A 21704-nucleotide genomic window follows, 5' to 3' on the forward strand; every position below is an offset into this window, starting at 1 on the left:
AGTAAAGGTTCATAAGATGCAAGAAAGTAATGAAGTCGTATAGAAATTAATTTAGTTGAAGCGCACAATTCTTTTGTTTTGCGTTTCAGGTCGGCAGAACGGGCAAAACGGGTTTGGGACCCATTTGGCTTACTCGATTCAGAATCGATTCCACGTTGTTTTTCTCGAACGTGTGTAATTAGGCTTATTGACAGAGAAGCAAATTTTAGGGAACAAATATGTAGGTTTAGATTTAACCATTTGCTCCCTATTTGAAATGTATCTACGTGATAAACTGTTTTGCGAGTGTGTTTGCATGGATGAACTTAAACTGGTATGGGTATGAGGAAAACGCGACCGACACGTCTGTCACCGCCGATTGATTGCATTTTGAAGGAATATGACTGGATTACGGAAAAATACACACATGTTAAGTTCTCGGATACCTTCATCGCCAATGTGGACTTACTGCAGAGCCAGGCAAAAGAGAAGACTTGCTCGCAAAACACGTGAAACAGCTGATGATAGCGAAGCCCAACCGTGCCAGGTAAGGACGGTCTGACAGATTCTCAAAAGTCGTCTGCTAACGAAGCAAGGGGAGGGTACTCGTGTTTTTGTTTTGGTTCGCTAGCATCTGGTTATCTTGTAAGTTGAATGTTCGTTTTTTTCGACCTGCATTGCTTTCATAATGAAAGAAACGTTTGCTTATTGCATCTCATACATCAGATCAGTTCTGAGATTCATTTTTGCGTGCAACTGATGTGGTTTTCTGAGCCGTGCAATACGATTTTGGAACTTCATACAAATGTGTCACATTGTTCGGCGCGAGGTCAAAGGTCGGGAGCAAAGTAGTTCTTCGCCCAAATCGGAATCTGCACTATCATATATTTTTTTGAGTCCATGATGTATTTATTGAGCTATAAAAATACAACATATATACCCATACTGAAGTAACAGAGACAAAGAAGGGAGGTCATGGGATATATATATATATACGGCTTCTGTGTGTGTGTGTGTGTGTGTATGTGTGTTTTTGTGTGTCTGTAGAAAACACCTGTGGACTGTGGAGTTATGTTTGTGATGTGGTATGGCTGCTTTTCTGAGTCTGTATGTTCTGACCTTCCTCTGAGAAGCCATAACAGACTAAAAAGGGCTTAGAGATAAGTTCTAAATGTCTCATTCCTGTGTGAGTGGACTTCGCCTCCAAAGGTGATTATGGTGATTCGGCACTCGATCACATTCGGCGTCGTCAACATGAATGGGACTCTACATGATATGATCATGAATGGTCACTGAATCATTTTCGTGCTGTTCCCATTCCACGAATCTGGGAAGGACCTGAGCTTGGAGGATCCATGGTTCGGTTCATTCAAACGGGGGGCGGGTGTGACAGGGAGACTACCGCCGCCCTTCACAGCAGACTCTGCAGAGTTGTGCGTCTTAGAAGTTGTGAGATATAGCTCTTTATAGCTCGCAAAGCAACACCTGTGGATTGTAGAGTTCTGTTTGTGATATCGTAACTATTCTGCATCAAATTTGGTGGGCATATTCAGGTGGACCCCGGGCACAAACTGGTGGATAAAAACCGGCGAAGCCGGGTATTCCTCTAGTAGTATATACACAAAGAAAAAAATGAAGCTTAGAAGTCAATTCTTGATTCCCCTAAATAATGAAAACTGCTTTCCCTAAACAATGAATTGTTTACGTATATAATTCATTGTTTACGTAAATAATGATTTATTTAGCAACATTGCTGATTGTTTATAAACAATGTAATATAAGTCTAAATAATATATCGTTTACGTAAATAAATCATTATTTACGTAAACAATGAATTATTTACGTAAACAATGAATTGTTTAGGTAAATAATGAATGGTTTACGTAAACAAAAAATTATTTAGAATTGTTTTACATTGTTTATAAACAATTACTTATTTAGCACATGAGCTTCTAAATAATGATTATTTAGCTAAAACTGGTGATAAAAACATGAAAAAGTATCCAAATCATTATTTGACAAACGGAATGCCATAGTCTTGCACTCTCCTATCTAGTGTCTGGACCGATCACTGTCCAGTCAGTCCCTGGTTATATTCACCAAAATGCGTGACCACAGATTAGTATGATACCTGATTCCTGTCTCAACAACTGTCGCACATAAAGACAGTAACCTTATTCGTGCTACTTCGCCCTAGCTAATTAATTGGACAGTGTCGAACAACTAGCAAAGAAACGCGAAGTACCAAAAGGTAAACAGTGGTCACGACTGGGGTCAACAGATATCATTATGATGGATAACATTTCCTTTTGTCAATTCAACTACCTCCATACAACACTACAGCTGGACAGATTAGGACACTCGTAGCACTTGTCACATTTCACTCTGCTTCACCTCTCCCTCTCTTTCTCTCCCCCATTTCTCTCTCTCTCTCTCTCTCTCTCTCTCTCTCTCTCTCTCTCTCTCTCTCTCTCTCTCTCTCTCTCTCTCTCTCTCTCGCTCTATCACACACATACTCACATACACGCACGCACACACACACACACACACACAATCACACACACACACACACACGCACGTACGCGCGTGCGTGCCTACATACATGCACAGCACACAAACAGATACAACTGCATCTCTGATGAGCACTACAAAACAGAATTGATGAGAACACTATGAATGGTTATTGTTTTGTGCCAGCGGTCCGGCGGTGAAAAACATACCTTACCTTAAATGTACCAACACGTTGCGACAAAACCTGTTCTCTGTCGGGGAGACGCAAGGACTACCTGAGCTTTGGAGAATTGTTATAAACCGTGTTGCTACTTCAATTAGTATTCTGCGAGAAAAAGACTAGCATCATTCTGGTCATTATGTTTGTTTTATTGAAATGTGTGGGGGAAAAAATCGACTTTTTCTGTTTGATTAAGTTTCTCAAAAGTGACGATTATCTCCATCAACCAACAAAGATGATATTAAGATAAATGACAATAATTTACGTTTACAACCCGAGTTTTATACTTATTTGATATATGGTTTTAGTTTTGTTGGGAATTGTGTAGACTTACTTGGTTTTGCCATTTTTTCCCCCCAACATGAGATCAAAACAAGTGGACTTTCTTTGCAGAAAATTGTCTTGGCCACCAGTAATTTTGGAAATTGTTTCCCTGCCGATTTGTTGCAATTTCTTGCTCGGATTCACTTTGAGTCAGTAATGCATGTCGTTTTCTTGTTCGTTGTATTTCGAAGACCCATCGCCAATCGGAACTGAGAGGTTCGATCGTTTGCAACCTAACCCTAACTGATTCCTCCCTTTTGTTTGTTTTTGACTCAAACTACACCTTACGTGCAAATAAAATCGCTTTGTTTATTGAATCACATACCTCAGATACGTTTCATGGTTTCGTCTGTGTGTGAATTGTGTGTGTTTCAGCAATGCTTTTCAATCTACCAACACATGTTCGGTGTTAGGTCAAAGGTCGGCAGAAAGTAGTTCCTTGACCAAACCAGAATCAGCACTTATATGATTTTTTTACCATCGTATTTGTATTGTACTCTAAAAATACAAGAAATATACCCATAATGGAAGTACAGATACAAAGAAACAATTCATCGAATATATATGTGCATAATATAATGCTGATGAGACCACACATACCTATCATGTCTAATATTCACGGTGCATTCTGTTTCTTGGTTGATTGACTGACTTAAATGACATTTAACTTTTTTTCAGAAAGCAGAGGATATTATTTTATTACAGAGGAGTGATCACTGTGTCCCATTTCTCACCAATTGCCCAACAGATTCAACTTAAGAGTTTCTTGAACATACATACCCACCAACCCCATGCTCAGATTGATTTGCTTTATACATTGCACTTTTTATTGAATACAATTCAAAACTTTCACTCACAGTGTTGCTTTACCTGTCTTAAAATTAAAGAACACTATACCCGACACACAGTTAACAAGAATGAGAAGATGAGAGGTGAAACTTTTGAACTAAAACCATTGCTATCTTGAAATCTTTTCTGAATAAGTCCATATTTTTCAGATCTGGTTGTTGAAGTTGAGCCCCAAATGCCGCCGAGCTCTTTCGCTGCTTACAGAAGTTCTGGGCAGCACTGAGGATGCTACATACACGCTGACATGTCGTGCGGACAATTACCGAACCGTTGAAATGATTGTACTTGAAGCAGCAAGGCGATGGGCCTTTTCACATGATGTTGTCCTTCGTGCACCGACTCACTCTGACCTCGACTTGGATAAAACACAAAAGTATGTAAGGTTGTGAGATGTATAGATTTATTGATAAGAATATCTGCCCTTTTTATTATAAAAAAAAGAAAGGTAGGTTGTTGGAACGTTTGTTATTGACAAAACAATAGGTTACATTCACAAATATATCGACCCAACGGTCTTTAAAGTGCACAGACAAACAATTAGTAACAAGAACTTAGCTTGATCCAATGTTTTGGCCGCTTGTTCGGAAAGTTGGGGACACACGTTTCAACAACCCACCTTTCTTGGGTTTTTTTATTCTGAATTTTGGAACGTTGGCAGTCTCTTTGTTTTTGGATTTGCCCTTCTTTTTTATAACAAGTGATTTCTGTCATGAATGTACTTGATTGATATTGGCCCTTTCTTTGTGTCTGATCAGCTACCTACAGCACTTGACTGGCAAGAGAAAGCATACCAGTTACAGGATGCAAATCGAGACTATGGATGGTTCAGGTAAACTTGCTCTCTCTGCACACGCACACAGAAGAGAGCATTATAACACTTAAACACACATGAACAAAAACCCAGCCTATATTCTCTTAACCCTCATGGTAGACTTTTTTGAAAAGTTTGTTTGCAGATCAGCCACACTTAAAGATTTTGATTTGTGCCACAGATGAAGGATACTTACTTTATTTGAAAACCATGACAAGTCTATCGGAGTTGACACAGAAGGGAAATATCTGCATGCACGTTTGTCATGTAGCATGTTTGTAGAATTTATTGAAATCTTCGTTTGTGATTTGTTTTAAACACACATGCATACTAATCAACCATAGGCTACTAGAAACATATCACGATATGAAGTTAAAAAACAATGGACACCAGATAAACTGATTGCATGACATTACTGTCCAGGGATGGCCAAATCTCAAAGTATTAACTCGCCAGCCCGGAAATGTCGTTGGCCTAGTACATACCACAATTGATCTGCAGTGTTTATTTGGCTTTAAAACTCAATACTACAACAAAAAGGGTTGCATTTGACCAGAATTGTCATTGGCTAGATGGGCGAGTTGCCAGGCGGTTTCTACTAGCCCGGCAGAATTTGTATTCGCCCCTGGCGATCGGGCGAACGATTTGGCCATCCCTGCTGTCTACGGACCTTGTATTGACCCAATTTAAGGGACTCTTAGGTAGCTTGCTCATGAAACTGTATCATATATTTCAAGGCTGTGTCTGTCTTTGTTAGAATCCATCTAATTGTGTTATATTTTATTTTTCTGCCTTTGTGTGTAGCACTGGAGTGTGGACGCTACAGAGGGAAGAGTGAAGCCGAGCATCTACAGAAAAAAGCAGAAGTACCAACCAGTCAAGGCGGTCAACATGTCAGTATGATTCGGTTCTTTTCTTTTTAATTTTGTGACATTTTCTTTGAAAGGAAAGTTGTGTGGAATAGTTAGATAAAAAGAACATCTTTCATGCCTTATGAAATTGCATTATTATATGCCAAATTCAACATTGATACTTTCTGTTTTGAGTCTGTCAGTGATCAAACTAAAAAGCCATCCTGCACTGATTTGATAGAAAATGACATTAAAGCTGTGGTCTATTTATGACTTTCCGGGGCTACGAGTTTGAAAAGATAATGCTGAGAATCATGTACAGAATTCTTTACTGAGAACACGGGCTGAAACCCAATCTATACGGCGTGTATGACCTTGAGAGCTTCAGTCAACGCTTGTATTTTGCCGTGATAACATGCGGTTTGGTCCCACAGTACTGATCATATTTTATTTTCAAGAGAGATCAAGGGGAAAACTTAACTCCTCGGCGGAGATTCGAACTCACGACCTCGAGATTTCGTGGCTGATGTCCTAATCACCAGGCTACTGCGCCAATTGTGAGAAAGAAGAAAAAACATTGATATGAATTGATGTTATGTTATTCTTGAAGCATCACGATTTATATATCTTATCCGCCCACTGTTTAGAAGTTACTATAAATATTTCTTTGATGTCTGTTTTCAACTGCACAGAACTTTGGAAGGATACAATTACAGTTCTTCTAATTGTTCATGCATGTTGTAAATAGAGATAGTGCAGCCATCACATGGCGCGAATGTCGTGTAGTATGGCGGTGTAAACATGTACTGCGATTCCGTGAAACATGTTTGCAAAATAAAGGCAAATTTGAACAGAAATGTCAGGGGTTCACATCCACGTTGGACATGGGACATACTCGGATATTTTTTCCAAATGTCCCATACATTTTTCATGCAAGAGGACATAAGTCCTTTTGTTTCTGTCACAAAGTGGACGTTGTCCGATTATGCTTTATTTGATCCGGATGTTGTCAGTACTTTCCAATTTACAGTAGTTTGATTTGCTATTTTATCGATGTTTTGCGAAGCGATGTGTCTCTTCAAGCAGACCAAACTTGGGGAGACTTTATGTGGGTTTTTTTAATTTGTTTTTAGAGAAGAGCTTCCAAGGGTCGCAACTCTCGATGCTCCGATCCGGTTGACAGTTGCCTCCCTTCGCGGTTTTTGTTCCGAAAAAGCAACATGCTGCGAAAACGAAAATTGGTGCCAGAAAAAAATTCTATTGATTTATTTTTGTTCAGGACAAATGTCCTATCACTTTTGCATTGTCCAGGACATTTGTCCTATGCCACCTCTCATGGATGTGAGCCCCTGCAATGTTTACGTTTTTGAAACGCATGAATGGTAATTCAAGCGTAAAACAATACAAAATTATTAATTTTTCTCTCTTTGTCAACGCTGGTGGAGTGGCTTAGCGGTTAGGACATTGGCCCCGACATTTCGAGGTCTTGAGTTCAAATCTTTGCCCAGGCGTTATTTTTTCTGCTCGATCCCTCTTGACAAGTATGCTCAGCTCTGAGAGAGCAAACCGGATGTTACCACGGCAAAATTCAAGCGTTGACAAAAGCTCTCAAGGTCATACACGCAGTATAGGTGGGGTTTCAGGCCGCGTTCGTGGTACAGAATTCCGTACATGATTCTCAGCATTATCTTTTCAAACCCGTAGCCCCAGGTAGTCATAAATAGACCACAGCTTTAATATGTAATACTTGAAATGTTTCAAACTTGCTCAGATTTATCTGCTTTAATTATACGTACATATAACACATTGAGCTTTGTGTTTAAGATTGCTGATATACAATCAGCAGTCAATAATGCCAGCTAAACGTGAAACTCAACAATTCAAGCTGTAGCTGTAATTGAAAAGTAGCTTCTATCGCTTATATTATTGGAGAAGAAACAATTTCGTAACTTGTATACATAAGCAATTCTTTACATTTTAACCGCATTTTACTTAAAGAACCTCATCCAACAGGCGATTTTCTGAAATAACTCTGTGGGGTTTGTATTGGTTGTTAAATACCCTTGGTTTTCCTCAAACAATATAATTAAACATGCTCGATCCAGCCCACATGTTTCAGACACACACCTCGCTAGTGATTGGCTACTCCAATGTAAGCAAGGGTAGTCACTCTTTCACAACCAATACACACCCGACACAGTTATTTTCGGAATTAGTCTATGGAATCAATATGGATTGAAATTAAGTTACAACAAGTCGCGTGAGGCGAAATAACAACATTTAGTTAAGCTGTCGAACTCACAGAATGAAACTGAACGCACTGCATTTTTTCACCAAGACCACATACTAGTAGTTTCGTCAGTCGGGCTGTTTTCAGTATTGTTGATAACATGTTCTGTTTGATTGAGGGTATTCAGCTGGTATTTCCTTGTTTTCACTACATGTTTTATTCATGTTTGTATTACTTAGTTAGTGGAAGAATCTTTTGTAATGTATGTTTGATGGTGTATGCTTTTAATTAAGCGTTGCTGACTATGAATGTAGATGTAAATGCTAGTATAACTGTGTTTTAATTTTAAATCTGTCAAGCGCAAAGAGCATCATTGTAAAGTTATGATGTTGCGCTATATAAATGCTCATTTATTATTATTATTATTATTAGTCCACCGCTCGTGGCAAAGGCAGTGAAATCGACAAGCCAGAATAGTGCGGTAATGGTCGCGCTGAGTAGGATAACACGCTTTTCTGTATCTCTATTCTTTTTAGCGTACTGAGTTTGTTTTAATCCACACATATCATATCTACATGTTTTTGGAATCAGGGACCGACAAGGAATAAGATGAAATTGTTTCTAAATCGATTTCGGACAATTAATTTTAATCATAATTTTCATATTTTTAATTTTCAGAGCTTGTTTGTAATCCAAATATAAACAAGAGGCAAAGCCTTCAAGGCTCACGTATGTGAAACTATATGTTGAACACACACACACACACACACGAAGATGAGATTTTTTAACTTTGGAATTCTTATGCAATGCAAGTAATGCATAGGAATACATACATATATATTACAACACACATATACACACTGACAGTTTCAGAATTTATTCAATTACCTCGTGTCAACTTCAGGAAACATTTTAAAATCTGCAGACTAGACACAATGACTTCATGCATAATATCAATTTGTGAGGTTTTCATCAGAATAGTTTTGGTGCGAAGGGGGGGTCGCAAAATTGGGGTTAATTTACAGAAGAAGTCAGAAGATACGAAAACAAATTCTGAGATGACACAGGATTGTGAAGAAGTCCAAATCAGGTGGTCTTAAAAAAAGGGGCGGTTCCAATGCAGTGGCCTTTTTAGGAGGAAGCTGAGACAAAATGTCTAATACAGTGGAACCCCCCTTTTAAAAACCCCACAAATACGAAAAAATCAGGTCTTAAAATGAAGCAAGTAAAAAGTGGGGGTAATTTTACAGAGGATATGAACAGAAATTGTGAAAACTACAAGGTCTTTGGGGTCTTAAAAAGAGAGTTCCACTGTAGCATGACTTGTAGTAGTACAGTTACCACTCCCTGGAAGTATTATAACAGAACACCATGACATTGTGCAATCTACAGTCATAGTCATACAACCACCCCAGTGTTTAATTAAAGGCACATTCCTCCTTGTGAAAACATCTCACAATCTCAGTCAAATCTAGCAAGGCTGTTAATAAGAATAAGAATAAGAATACTTTATTATCTCATAGAGAAATTCAGGGGTGGTACATAACAATAATACAAACAAGACATTGATTTTAAATAAAACATATAGCACTATATAACATGGACATCTTTAAAGCACTGCGCTTACATATTCTCGCACACCTACGCGTATAACGAACTATGGCTAAACATCATTGCAAAATATCATAACATACAATATATCGCAGGAAATATACGGTTGTACATAAAACCAATACATACATGTACATTACTACTGATTGCACTGGCAGAAGAGGGGCTGAGTCGGGTATGTGGATGTGTTTACATGTTGCTAAGGGTGATGGATTTGGGGATGAAGCTGTTTTGCAGCCTGAGTGTCCTAGCTTTGTGCGTGCGAAGTCTACGGCCAGAGGGAAGGAGTTCATAGAGGTGGGCTAGGACATGGGACCTATCTGAAGCTATCCGCCTACTCTTTCTCACCACACGCTTTTCATACAGGGACTCCACACTTGCTTGCTGCCTGCCAATCACCTTGCTACTGACATTCACCATTCGCACTAAGACATTCCTGTTCTTCACACTCAGACCTCCATACCAGGACACAAAACCAAAAGTGATGACAGACTCGATAAAAGAGCGGTAGAAAGTTTGAAGGATAGAAGAGTTCACATTCAACTTCCTAAGTTTCTGAAGGCAGTAGATGCGTGACTGACATTTTTTGTGTATGAGGGTGGTGTTTGCATTGAAGGACAGCTTATCATCGATAACTGTGCCAAGATACTTATATTCAGTCACACGCTCAACAGTCACACCATCAATCATCAGGTCAGGGACAGGGGCAGGGTTTCTTCTAAAGTCTATCAGAAGTTCTTTGGTCTTTGTCACATTTAGGTCTAAAAAGTTGTCTTTACACCAGGCGTTGAAACGTTCTACTTCTGCAAAGTAAGTTGCGTCACTATTGGAGAGATCTTCTAGCGCTGTATCATCTGAATATTTGATAAGAAGGGTGGAGTCAGTGCCACTGCAGTCGTTAGTGTAAACAACACAGGGGAGATAACTGTACCCTGTGGAGAGCCTATGGAGGTGGACCTAAGGGAAGAGAGAGCTGTCTGAAAGCGGACTGACTGGGTTCTGTTAACGAGAAAGTTGATAATCCACAGGATAAGCCTTGGAGTCACGCTGTAGAGGAGAAGTTTCCGGGCCATGAGGCAGGGTTGGATAGTGTTGAAGGCAGAAGAGAAGTCTATGAAAAGAATGCGTACAAAAGAGCCAGGTTTTTCTAAGTGTGTGTATGCGTTGTGTAAGAGTGTGAGTGTGGCGTCATCTGTGCATCTGTTCTGCTTGTATGCAAACTGGAAGGGATCCTGATGGGGCTTGACCTGATGGAGCAGTCTAAAGAGGACAATGCGCTCAAAGCACTTCATAACAATAGAGGTGAGAGCTACAGGGCGATAGTCATTCAGGGTTTTGGGCTTGTTGTTCTTGGGGACAGGGCAGATCGTAGAGTTTTTCCAGAGTCTAGGCACAGTGCAATCTTTCAGAGACCAACTAAACAAACGGCTAAAAACAACGGACAACTGACAGGCACATGATCTCAAAACACGTCCACCGATGTTATCAGGACCAACTGCTTTCTTTACATTCAACTTGCTAAAAACCTTCTCAACAGTCTTGCCTTGGATTTCAAAGTCCTCCTCATCACCTGCCATATCTACTTAAGCTGGGAAGTCACGCTGTCTAAATCATCCCTCAAATCATCTTTCTCGAATCTACAATAGAACTCGTTTAATTTCTCAGAAAATTCAACCTGTTCTTTTATCGGCATGCCATCGCTACTGGATTTTGATTTGGCCTGTCCTGACAAAGTTTTAAGTCCTTTCCATGCGTCTGCTAAGCTACCTGATTCAAACTGTGACTCTACTTTCTCTTTGTACTGTCTCTTCGCTTCCAAAATTTCTTTCCTCAACTTGTTCTGTACTACTTTCCTTTCTACTCTATCTCCAGTCTGAAATGCTACCTTTTTCTCGTTGAGTGTGGCTTTGACTGCAGACCTGTTTACCCCTAAAACATTGCATGTGTATTTTCTGGGAGCAAAATGAGGCAAATGTGTAGTTTTGTAATTGAATGTGTAGAATTTCTCGTCGACCTATCACAACAACAAGAACAATGATTGCTACTTTTTACCACATGTATTGATTGACTGACGGAAAAATGGGAATTGCAGGCAGTGCAATGAGCATGATGTTTTCCTTTCCGCGAAGACAAGGCATGGGTAGTCCTGATGATATTTTGGCAGAAAGACTTGGTTCGGCGCATTGCTCGTCTTTTACTTTTTGGTCGGTGGTCTTTCGGAGTCATTTTCTTCACAGTTCTCATCTTCACTTTCGTGTGCTCTGCGTTCAGCCATTGTGTCGAAACGCCCGCATGGTTTGGCAGTAACGCTTTCAGTTGTGCCCGGCATTTGCTTGGAGAAGCCTATTCGGCATTAACAAGCTACAACGCAACGCCCGTGGGCGCTTTACGCGCTGCACGCAGCAAACAACTGCTGGCCGAAAACATGGATTGGAAAATGGATCGGTCAAGGGAGATGAAGAAAATTACGGATTGTGATTTGCGTAGCCGAAACAATACCGTTTGCGTGCAGGGACGGGGCGGTGTGAGAGCACAACGGGACAAGGAACAGGTGTAAAGACGAAAAAAAAAGAATTTTTTTTTTAAATTTTTTTTTATAAATACCGTTTGCGTAGAAAACGACAGACTTGCGTAGTTGCGTAGTATATTATTCAAATTCGTAGTTTACTACGCTCAATGTGTAGTGTAAACAGGTCTGCTTTGAGAGACTTTGAAATCCAAGGTTTGTTGTTGGGGTACAATTTCACTGTCTTAGATGGAACAATCATATCCTCACAAAAATTGACATAGTCAGAAATCACTTCAGTAGCTTCGTCTACACTAACACTAGAATCAAGAAACATGTCCCAATCTGTACACTCAAAACATCCCTGCAACTGCTCTACGCTATCCTGAGACCACACCTTAACTGACTTCTTCACTACGGGTTCTGTCTGAATTTTGGGTTTGTAGGCTGGGACAAGAAATACACTATTGTGGTCTGAGTTACCTACGGGAGGGAGAACAAACGATCGGTAGGCCTTGGGGACGTTTCCATACACTAAGTCTATTGTCTTGTTCTTGCAGGTAGGGACAGTCACGTACTGGTGGAAAGTCGGTAGGTTCGTGCGTAAGTCACAGTCGTTAAAGTCACCTGCAATAAAGTTTGGGGCGTCAGGGGAGATAAGCTGCAACTCTCTGATCACATCTGCTATTTGGGCTGAGGCGTGGGAGTTTTTTCTCACGCACAGTGTTAGGGTCAATGATAGCACAACACTTCATGCAGCATACCACAGTCATCTCTAAATGATTCAGAAATGTAACCAATTTTGTTTGAGAGTACACTATCCAACATGTAGATGGAGTGTAGATGACCGTAACAAAAATCTGACCAAACTCGCGGGGGAGATAACGGGGTCTAAAAGACACAGACAGTAAATCTAAATCCCGTGTGTTGCATATAAACATACCTTGAATTTTTCACATGCCAACATTCAAAATGCTGACTGCTTGCTAAAGCCAAAAGTCGCTTTTACAAAACTAAAGCTTTGCCATGTCTGAAAGTGAGACGGTGAGCCAAACATTTTTTTATAAGAATTGTGCCTTTAAAATGATGGTACATTCTTGAAAAGTCATAACAAAAGTCAAATATGGGAATCATTACACAAAAATCACACTCATTTTATCTTTTTTTGAAGATTCTTCCACACATGTGATACATTGTAGTGTTTTAAATTAGTGATGTGTAGTTCCTAGGCCTCTGTCTGTCTGGTGAATTATCTCCCCTAGACAGTGTACTGGTAAATCGCACACCATCTTTAGCCCTGGATCATGATCACAGGAAATGTTGAATACAGAAGTCTCTCTGGTGTGTCACTTGTCCTGTGGATTTCCAGGTCCACATGCAGGGAAGAATATGAAAGATTACACCGAATAGCCTTGAATTTCATCATCCTTTTTTCCCACGCACAGTGTTAGGGTCAATGATAGCACAACACTTCATGCAGCATACCACAGTCATCTCTAAATGATTCAGAAATGTAACCAATTTTGTTTGAGAGTACACTATCCAACATGTTTGAAAACCAGAGAATGGCAATGTCTACAAGGATGGAGCCACAGCTAAAGGAGAAAATGAAGACATTTCTGTAGCAGCTGCTAGTTACCACTTCAGTTGTATTGTCAGTCCAGGATTCTGTATAGCTACTTGTTCAGTGTACTTCTGGACCATGCAGGCTTGCCCGGCACTGATAAGCAGCAGGCCATGAGGGTGGGGTGAGAGGTTGAGTGTCCTGCAATTTATTCCACTACTGCTCTGTGCTTGCTGTCATCACTGGCCACCATGCCACCATATCCTCAGATCTGTAACCAAAACCAGACATGCATATATATATATATATATCTGATAAAATTGTTTTCGAGTTCTACTTCTTTAATCTTGAAACTGAGTTTTGTCAGGCTTCTAGCCATTCAAACTGTTCAGCATGGGAAACCCTGAAAATGTGCAAAACGCGCCAACTGACTTAGTTTGATGGTCAGACACAACCGACTTTTCAGTATGGGAGACCCTACCAGACACCCTGCACATTAGCTGACTTAGCTTGATGGATTATGGAAGCACGCAAGCCACCCCACCACAACACGGTATCAGTTTCTGGGGGCAGTTACTTACCTCACATAAGTGACATGACTTTATTGTTCAAATTTATTGTCATAGTACAATTATACCACTTGACAATACCTGGAGACAACTTGACTATGATATTCAATAAATCGATTTAAAAAAAAAGCAAACACCTAAAACTAATCCGAAATGCGAATTATACGCTAGCCTAAAATTACAATTACAAAGCAGACCACTGATGAAACAACATGAAACAAAATGTATCCACATATTTTATTTCCAAATCACACACTCAGCATACAGCAAGGCTAATTCCACGCTTCCTTTTTGTCCTGTGGGACAGTTAGTCACTTGCAAGGACATGAACATTCATTTGAGTGTAATGATGAAAATACATCAAGCACAATGAACTGTAAGCTCATCCAGGCATGTTGTGTGTTACTACTGTTACACCCCACAAACATCTGCAATACACTAATAAAGTTAGATCATATCAACACTGACCTGTGGAGAAAACTTGATTAAGACATTCATTCAATCAATAAATAAACAACAACCAACTACAAGCAGAAAAGAATAGAGCACTTAATGAAATTATGAGCAAAAAAAAACAAGGAGTCAAATGTGTTCTGCTACTAATTCTTTATTTCAATTGCATTAATTCAAAATAAAACATGACAAAATCTTATGCTCCTGTACATAACTTCTTATTTAGCGCCAATTAAACACAAGACACAGAATCTAATTAACGCATCCACACCTAGTTGTGTCACTGTCATGGCTTGCATTTATGACTTGTCATAAAGTCATTTACATTTCAAAGTGTAGGTTGGCAATGCTGATACATGTACATGATGTTTTAACACACGTCAACATATTGTTCACACTCCTCACGCTGTCACACACATCATGTAGCCCACACCTGGAGTTGTTGTTTGTGCCGCTGAATTTTATTTCAGCGACTTTTGCATACCATATATTTGTATGCATCCACGTTATATGTTCTTTTTTCCAAATTTGTTTCAAAATTTTTGCGCAACTTGTGGCGGAGACCGACACCAAAATTTTACTTCCATATAACCAATCTCCACAATGTGCCGGTAAAATCGCCATAAACCTGTCTGTAATGATACCTTCTCAGGTGTCATCGCAGAGAGGTACCGCCACGAAAAGAAAACCAAGAATTTAAAACCGAACAACAACTCCATGAAAATGAGGGCCCTTCGACCTACCGCATTTTACTCGTTCTGTACATATCAATGGGGGAAAAAAAAAAGATCTATCACCAAGAATTTAAAACCGAACAACAACTCCATGAAAATGAGGGCCCGTCGACCTACCGCATTTTACTCGTTCTGTACATATCAATGGGAAAGAAAAAAGATCTATCACCTTTTAAAAATTGGTTGTTATCAGCAATTGGGGAGTCACCTTTGTGCCCTCTCCGCTTACTGCTTCTCTCCTGCTTTACGCATCCATGCCAAATATACATATCATATGACTATGCAAATTGACAAAGAAAATTGGTTTGTTTCATAGCAACTGGAGAGTCACCTTTGTGCCCTCTCCGATTACTTCATCCATGCTGGACCCATCCATGCCAAACACCTTGACTAGGCAGTTATTTATAATATACATATATACATATCCACACGTCCTGAATAGCCAAATACTTGTTGTAATGGACATATTCATAGCAAACACAATGTTTTGTTTCAGCTTTCACAGCAATTGAAAAGTCACATTTGTGCCCTCTCCGTTTACTGCTTCTATCATGACAAGAAAGGTGGACTAGGCCAGTGGACTCAAAATAAAGTGGGATCGGTCTTGGGACCTGTAACTAAACTCCTCAACTTAAATTTCATATCAAATTCTGCAACAAACAGAATATTGTTAACACTGCATTTCAAATACAAAGACAACAAAACAGCAAACTCTCAATCTCTCAAAAATTCCATTTACACTGAAATTGACACCCAGCAGGGTTTGTGGTCCGAGTACCAGGATTCAAGTACACCTCCTAGTATTGCAGACTCGGGGAGATTGGTGAAGATCAGATCCAACACTGAGCCATAGTCTGTTGTAGGTTCAGTAATGAGCTGACGCAGACTGAATTCCTGACAAAGCTGTTTGAGTGGTTTTGACAGTCTGTCAGAGGCATCACTGTTGAAGTCTCCTCCCATCACAACATAGGGGTGACTTGCTAATACGCTGTGAAGAATGGTCTCAAGTTCAGTACGCAGTACGTTGGTTTTCACACCTGGAGGACAGTACACTCCCACTACACTCAGCCCTGCAATTCTGCTGCTGGCGTCAAGCACTGTAACTTCTATGCTGTGATTGCAACTTCGGCTTGTAGCTGTGTTGGAGGTAGACAGCAGACTGTCATCACGGATGTACACTATTGTGCCAGCATGCGGACGGTGAGTTTTGGTTGGAGCAGGGTTTCTCTCAAGAACTTTGAATTCAGGGAGACTGTAGTGCTGTGGTTCATCTTGTTCTTGTTCCCAGCTTTCAAATATGAACAACATTTCAGCTCGTAACAGATTTCTTTCAAGGCGGAGATCTCCAATGTGCTTGTGAAGAGAGCGACTGTTGTGAAAACCTATGAGAAATCCAATGCTGGCAAACTGCTGTAGGTCGCTCACACACCACTCAATGGGCTTCTTCCGCAATCGTTCCATCTCGGTCTTGACATCAGGTGACACTCTGATCTTGTTTGGGTCAAAATCAAGAAGATGGAGGCCGCCCAGAGTTTTGGCTCTGCTGAGTGCCACATACACTAGATGGTGTTGTACTATACCCTGGAAAGACACCGCAACTTGCTCAAGAGTTGAACCCTGTGACTTGTGTACTGTGATTGCAGAGCAAGCTGTCAACGGAAACTGTTTACGAAGCACTGCAACATTTTCTCGTTTTCCAACACGAAACTGTTTGACGGCATGAAAGATGGGAGTCCATGTGGAGCTGATGGCTGGTGTGTAGAGTTGTTTGTTTCGGTGGCGGGTCTTTTCACCAACACTCTCTTCATCAAATTCTATCCATACAACCGACACATGTTCTGGCTTCTCACTGCCTTTGTGTCCAACCTGTCGTAAGGTGCCAGAAGCTCCATTCGTCAGACCATCGCTGATGTCAACATTGTGCACCAACATGAATCTACCGCCCACTTTGAGAGTCAAGTGTGATGGAAGACTCTGTGTTTGTTGCACTGTCATATCACGAGCTTTGTGAAGTATCTCCGTTTTCAGTGCAACACTGATGTCACCCATCACACTGTCCTTGGCTTCCAGCAGAATCTCCGAAGACTGGAGAAGGGCAAGACTTTTGGTGTTTTGCTCAGTGACAAGACGACGGCTGGTGAACAGGTGAAGCATGTTGTCCGGGATACTGGATTTGACAACACGGGACTTGATGAGGTTTGCATCTTCTTTGGTGTGGCATCCCTCCCTGATCCTGTTTAGAGCTTCAGCAAAGGTTCTGTCATCTTTCTGCCGCATCACCTGGGTCAACTCGAACATCTGGAACAGCTCCTGCCAGACAATTGGTGCTAGTGCTTCGTAGGCTCCACGACTTGGCTGAAATACCCAGCGATCCATGACTGGTCTCAGCTGGAATAGATCACCAACAGCAAGGACACTTACACCACCAAACGGCTTGCTGCAACCCATCAATTGTTGCAGACGCTGACTGACAAAACCCATCATGTTGGCACCAACCATGGAAATTTCATCAATGATCACCAATCGCAATTCTGCTAGAGTTGACCGAAGTGTGTTCAAGCGACTGGCGTCAAGTTTCACGTAATCACTGAGACTCTGGTTTGCAGGGAGGCAGAAGGCTGTGTGTAGTGTCACACCTCTGATGTTATAGGCAGCCTTGCCTGTTGGAGCGGCAAGAAGTACCCGAAGGCAATCTGGATTGTCTCCAGGGCGACTGCTTAGGTAACGGACAAGGGCATGGTAAATGGCCAGGACACAGCGACTCTTCCCCACACCTGCACCTCCAGAGAGAAAACAGTGGAAGGGTTCGCATGCAGATAGACTGCCACTACACTTTGTCTTCATCCAGTGCAGTATGTGATAGAAGAACGTTTGCTGACTGCAATTCAGTGATCTTACCATTGCATCAAATTCTTCATTTGGTATCCTGTTCACTATACGGTCGTGGGTTATGTCGGATGTAGCATGACAACCCAGGTCAAGACCAATGTCATACTGTCGGTGCTGTTCAGAGTCTGGTTGGAACGCTGCATTGATGGTACTCTCTGTGTTGTATTTCTCGTGGCGGCTCTCCATGTCTTGTGCTTGTGGAGCCACCCCATCCCAAGCTTCCTCATCAATGCCATCTTTCTGCACCTGTTCCACAGCCTGGTCCACAGCAGTAGCATTGGTCTCAAACTTGCTGCTGACTTCGAACACTGTTTCTTTCATCTGTTCAAATCTCTCATGGTATGTCCCACACCCACCAATGATATCCTTGTCCTCGTTTCGCCATGGTATGTACAACATCAGCTTCTCTCTGTAGTGGTTTTCTGAGTCCGACTCCAGAGAAAAGCGAACACAGCGCAGAACTTTTGGTTTTCTCCGGTGGTGCAAGACTTTGCCATCAGGAAGTTTGTACAGGTGACCAGAAGAGGAGTCATTGTTCCAGATGTTGTCGGTTGCATCCTCCTCATATTCACCTTCAGGGAGGAAATCCTGTTCCTTCTTCTTGGTGTTCTTACCTGTTCTGCTGCTTGATCCTGCCTTTCTCACGTCGTACGAAGTAGCAAAGTCTGCAAGACAGATGTTTTCCAACTCCTTTGGTCTTTCAGAGTACCTGTCGATCAGGCTAGTGAGAGTCACATCTGTGTCCTCATCTTTCATTGCTTCAAGCATGGTGAAATTCTTGAGCAGACCAACTCGCTGGCAGGGGGGTGATGTGTTGACAAAAATCACATCCCTTGTGCATCGGGTCAAAGGCAGCTGCATCAGGAGGTAGACAGCTTCCTGGGCAGACACTTCGCAGTGGTTCAAAAACTTGTTCGCAATGTGTCTGACTTTTTGTTTGACACTCTGGTTGCCACGTTTTGCCTCATCATCAGCGTGTTTTAGAAGATCGCTCATGCCACGCTGGCTCTTGCTGATGTATGTCACAATATACATTCCACAGGCATACTCATCCAGGACAAATTGCACGTCTGTGTTGGCCATCCACACCTGAGCGAGAATATCATTTCTGCTGTTCATGCGTGTCGCTGATGGTTCGCGTTGCAAAAAGATCTTGGTGCTGTCAAGGTCAGAACGAAGTGCAAGGATGTACTGATTCTCATCAATGCCGACTCGCGCCAGAAATTCTTCAAAAGAAATGTTCTCACCCAGTTTCAACTGGCTAAGTTCTCTTTTGATGGATCTCAAGTTTTCTGTGATGCCAGAATTCTCCTTTGCTTCAGACTGAGTCAGTGGACGGAGCATCATAGTTTTTGACATAGGAGGGAGAGGAAAACCAAACCTGCACACGTGTTTTCCACCTTTCTTGCATGACTTGGAATGCTTGTGTTCATGCAGGCTCGAAACGTTCTTCAACTCACCCTCTTCATGCCTCTGACATGTCAAGTGTTTATCAAGAAATGCCACCACATCTTCGTCAGGGTCTGTATCAGCCTTTGGTGCATCTTCAACCCAGATCATACAGTGAATGTGAGGGGACCCCCGCTGCTGAAATTCTACTCTGAAAAAGTGGTCCGTCACTTTTCCAAGAGGCTGCAGAGCACTCAGGATGACTTTTCTGAACAAGACCTGAACTCTGTAGTCAAAGTGACGAGCGCAAGTCACAGGATCTTTTTGTATAAGCTGCGACTTCTCCTGCCAGGTCAGGTTCTCAAGGTCATCATCAGTGGGGTCTACACTGTGCTCCATGCGGTAGAGGACACGGAGAAGATCAAGCCACCTTGTTTCAGCAGCAGAAAATGTAGCAAAGAAAGTTGGTCTACCAAGCTGCCTAATCATAGCAAAGAGATCCTTCTGTTTTGCTTGCCAGTACGGGGGAGAGGATCGCAGTGTTTTGAGGACACGATACCCTTGATCCTGGCGCAGAAGATCTTCAATGGCACCATCTTTCCTCAACTGCCCTGCAGTATGGCCTGTCTTTGCTCCTTTCACTTTCCGAAGTGCTGTTGTGGCTAAATCTCGAATCTGTAACATCTGTAGTTTCTTCAACTTGAAAAAGATGTTTGCAATGGAGTGGGCAGCACGCCGGTCAGCACTTCTTAGCTCAGCCTTGCAGATCTTACTGTAGGTGAGGGGCTTCATTCGATCACTGTTATCAACACGTCGTTGGCCGCAAAATATGGTTGGAAAGGATTTCTCCTCACAATCTTTGTCCATGAACAGACCAAGTGGATGTTTACCCTCACCTGGTGCTATGTTCAGTGCTGCCTGGCCATCGGTTGTAAAGTCGTTGGGGTGCAGAAGGGTGTCACGACATCCACCTCCCAGTTCTGCCTCTTGACTGGTTTCTACCCATTCTTTGTCTTCATCATCTTCCCCGGTGTCATCTTTGTCACTAGCAGGTATGTTTTCCTCTGGCCACTCCTGAAACAAATCTGCATACTCTTCTTGCAGATTACCGTCTTGGTCTTGTTCTGGTTTGTTGTTGTCTTTCACTGTGCCAGAAGCTTGATCAGTTACCAAGTGCTCAGGGCCTTGCGGCAGTAGATTAGAACATTGCTTCACAGCATCACATTCAGGTTGTTTGCCTTCGTCACATGAGTGAGCATGGTTGGTCTTCTCACCTTGGATACAACTGTCATCATCTGCACTGTTGATTCTGAACTCTACCGACTCTGCTTCCTCCCACTCTGGCTTGAACCAAGAAGGATCCAGCTTAATGCCCTCTTCCCTGAACAGGACACTGTTCCCAATCAACCACTCTGCAGCAGCAAAGATCTTCCCAGGCCTCACATTTTCAAAGTGGTAGGAGGACTTGTAGCGCAAGCGTCTTTTCAACTTCAAGGCAATTGTCTCTGTCTCTTCGAATCGCCTAGGTAATGAAGTCACCATAGCTGGCACATCCACAGGCACATTCACCACATTTCCTCTAATACCAAACTGATGGTCGCAGCCAAGTTCTCGCAGCTGCATGAAGGGAATTCGTGGTGATATACACCGTTCCTCCAGGGTTGTGAGATCTTTGAGTGGAGGTGGAATAGCCGGGAATCCAAGACCATTTCTCACAGCTAAATTGGGCAGCACAGATTTCTTCAAACTGGAGAGACATGTGGAACATATCCACTCAGTGTCTTGGTAGCTTTTCGTTCCTGACAGAACCTGCTCTATAATGGAAGACTTAACACTATTGTGACTAGCACTGCCACGGCGTTAACGTCCTGCCTGCCCAAGCTTGCCACCAAGAAACTTCCCAAAAATCAGTAACTGTAAAGAAATCTGTCTAGCAAGCTTGAATTAAGTCCAATCACCACTAAATTTTGTGTACTAATTCAAAAATGGATGCCCAGTTCAGTCGTGCTATTTATAAGTTTGTCACGCGATTTGTTTTAGCAAAGGGGGGTGAAAGGGGGGTGAAAGGGGGATAATTTGTGTTTTTTAACGTTTTTTTGTGTGTGTTTTATTTTCCACTGCTTTTTTTAAAAGTTATTTTTTAACAGAAAGTATTATAAATAATGTTATAACCAAACAAGGTGTAAAACCTATGAATTAGCTGAAATATTGTTA

At 41.6% G+C, this 21704-nt stretch overlaps 1 long non-coding RNA gene across 1 annotated transcript in view; it reads right to left on the reverse strand.

The window, feature by feature from the left end:
• Positions 1 to 12069: 12069 nt before the first annotated feature.
• Positions 12070 to 21704, reverse strand: part of LOC138950438 (uncharacterized) — a 97564-nt gene continuing 87929 nt past the window's right edge. The window contains exon 4 of the long non-coding RNA XR_011450659.1: positions 12070 to 12084. This is a non-coding gene — a long non-coding RNA (uncharacterized lncRNA). The remainder of the gene's footprint in view (positions 12085 to 21704) is intronic.

The sequence above is a fragment of the Littorina saxatilis genome, linkage group LG16, assembly GCF_037325665.1.
Source record: "Littorina saxatilis isolate snail1 linkage group LG16, US_GU_Lsax_2.0, whole genome shotgun sequence".
Lineage (NCBI taxonomy): Eukaryota > Metazoa > Mollusca > Gastropoda > Littorinimorpha > Littorinidae > Littorina > Littorina saxatilis.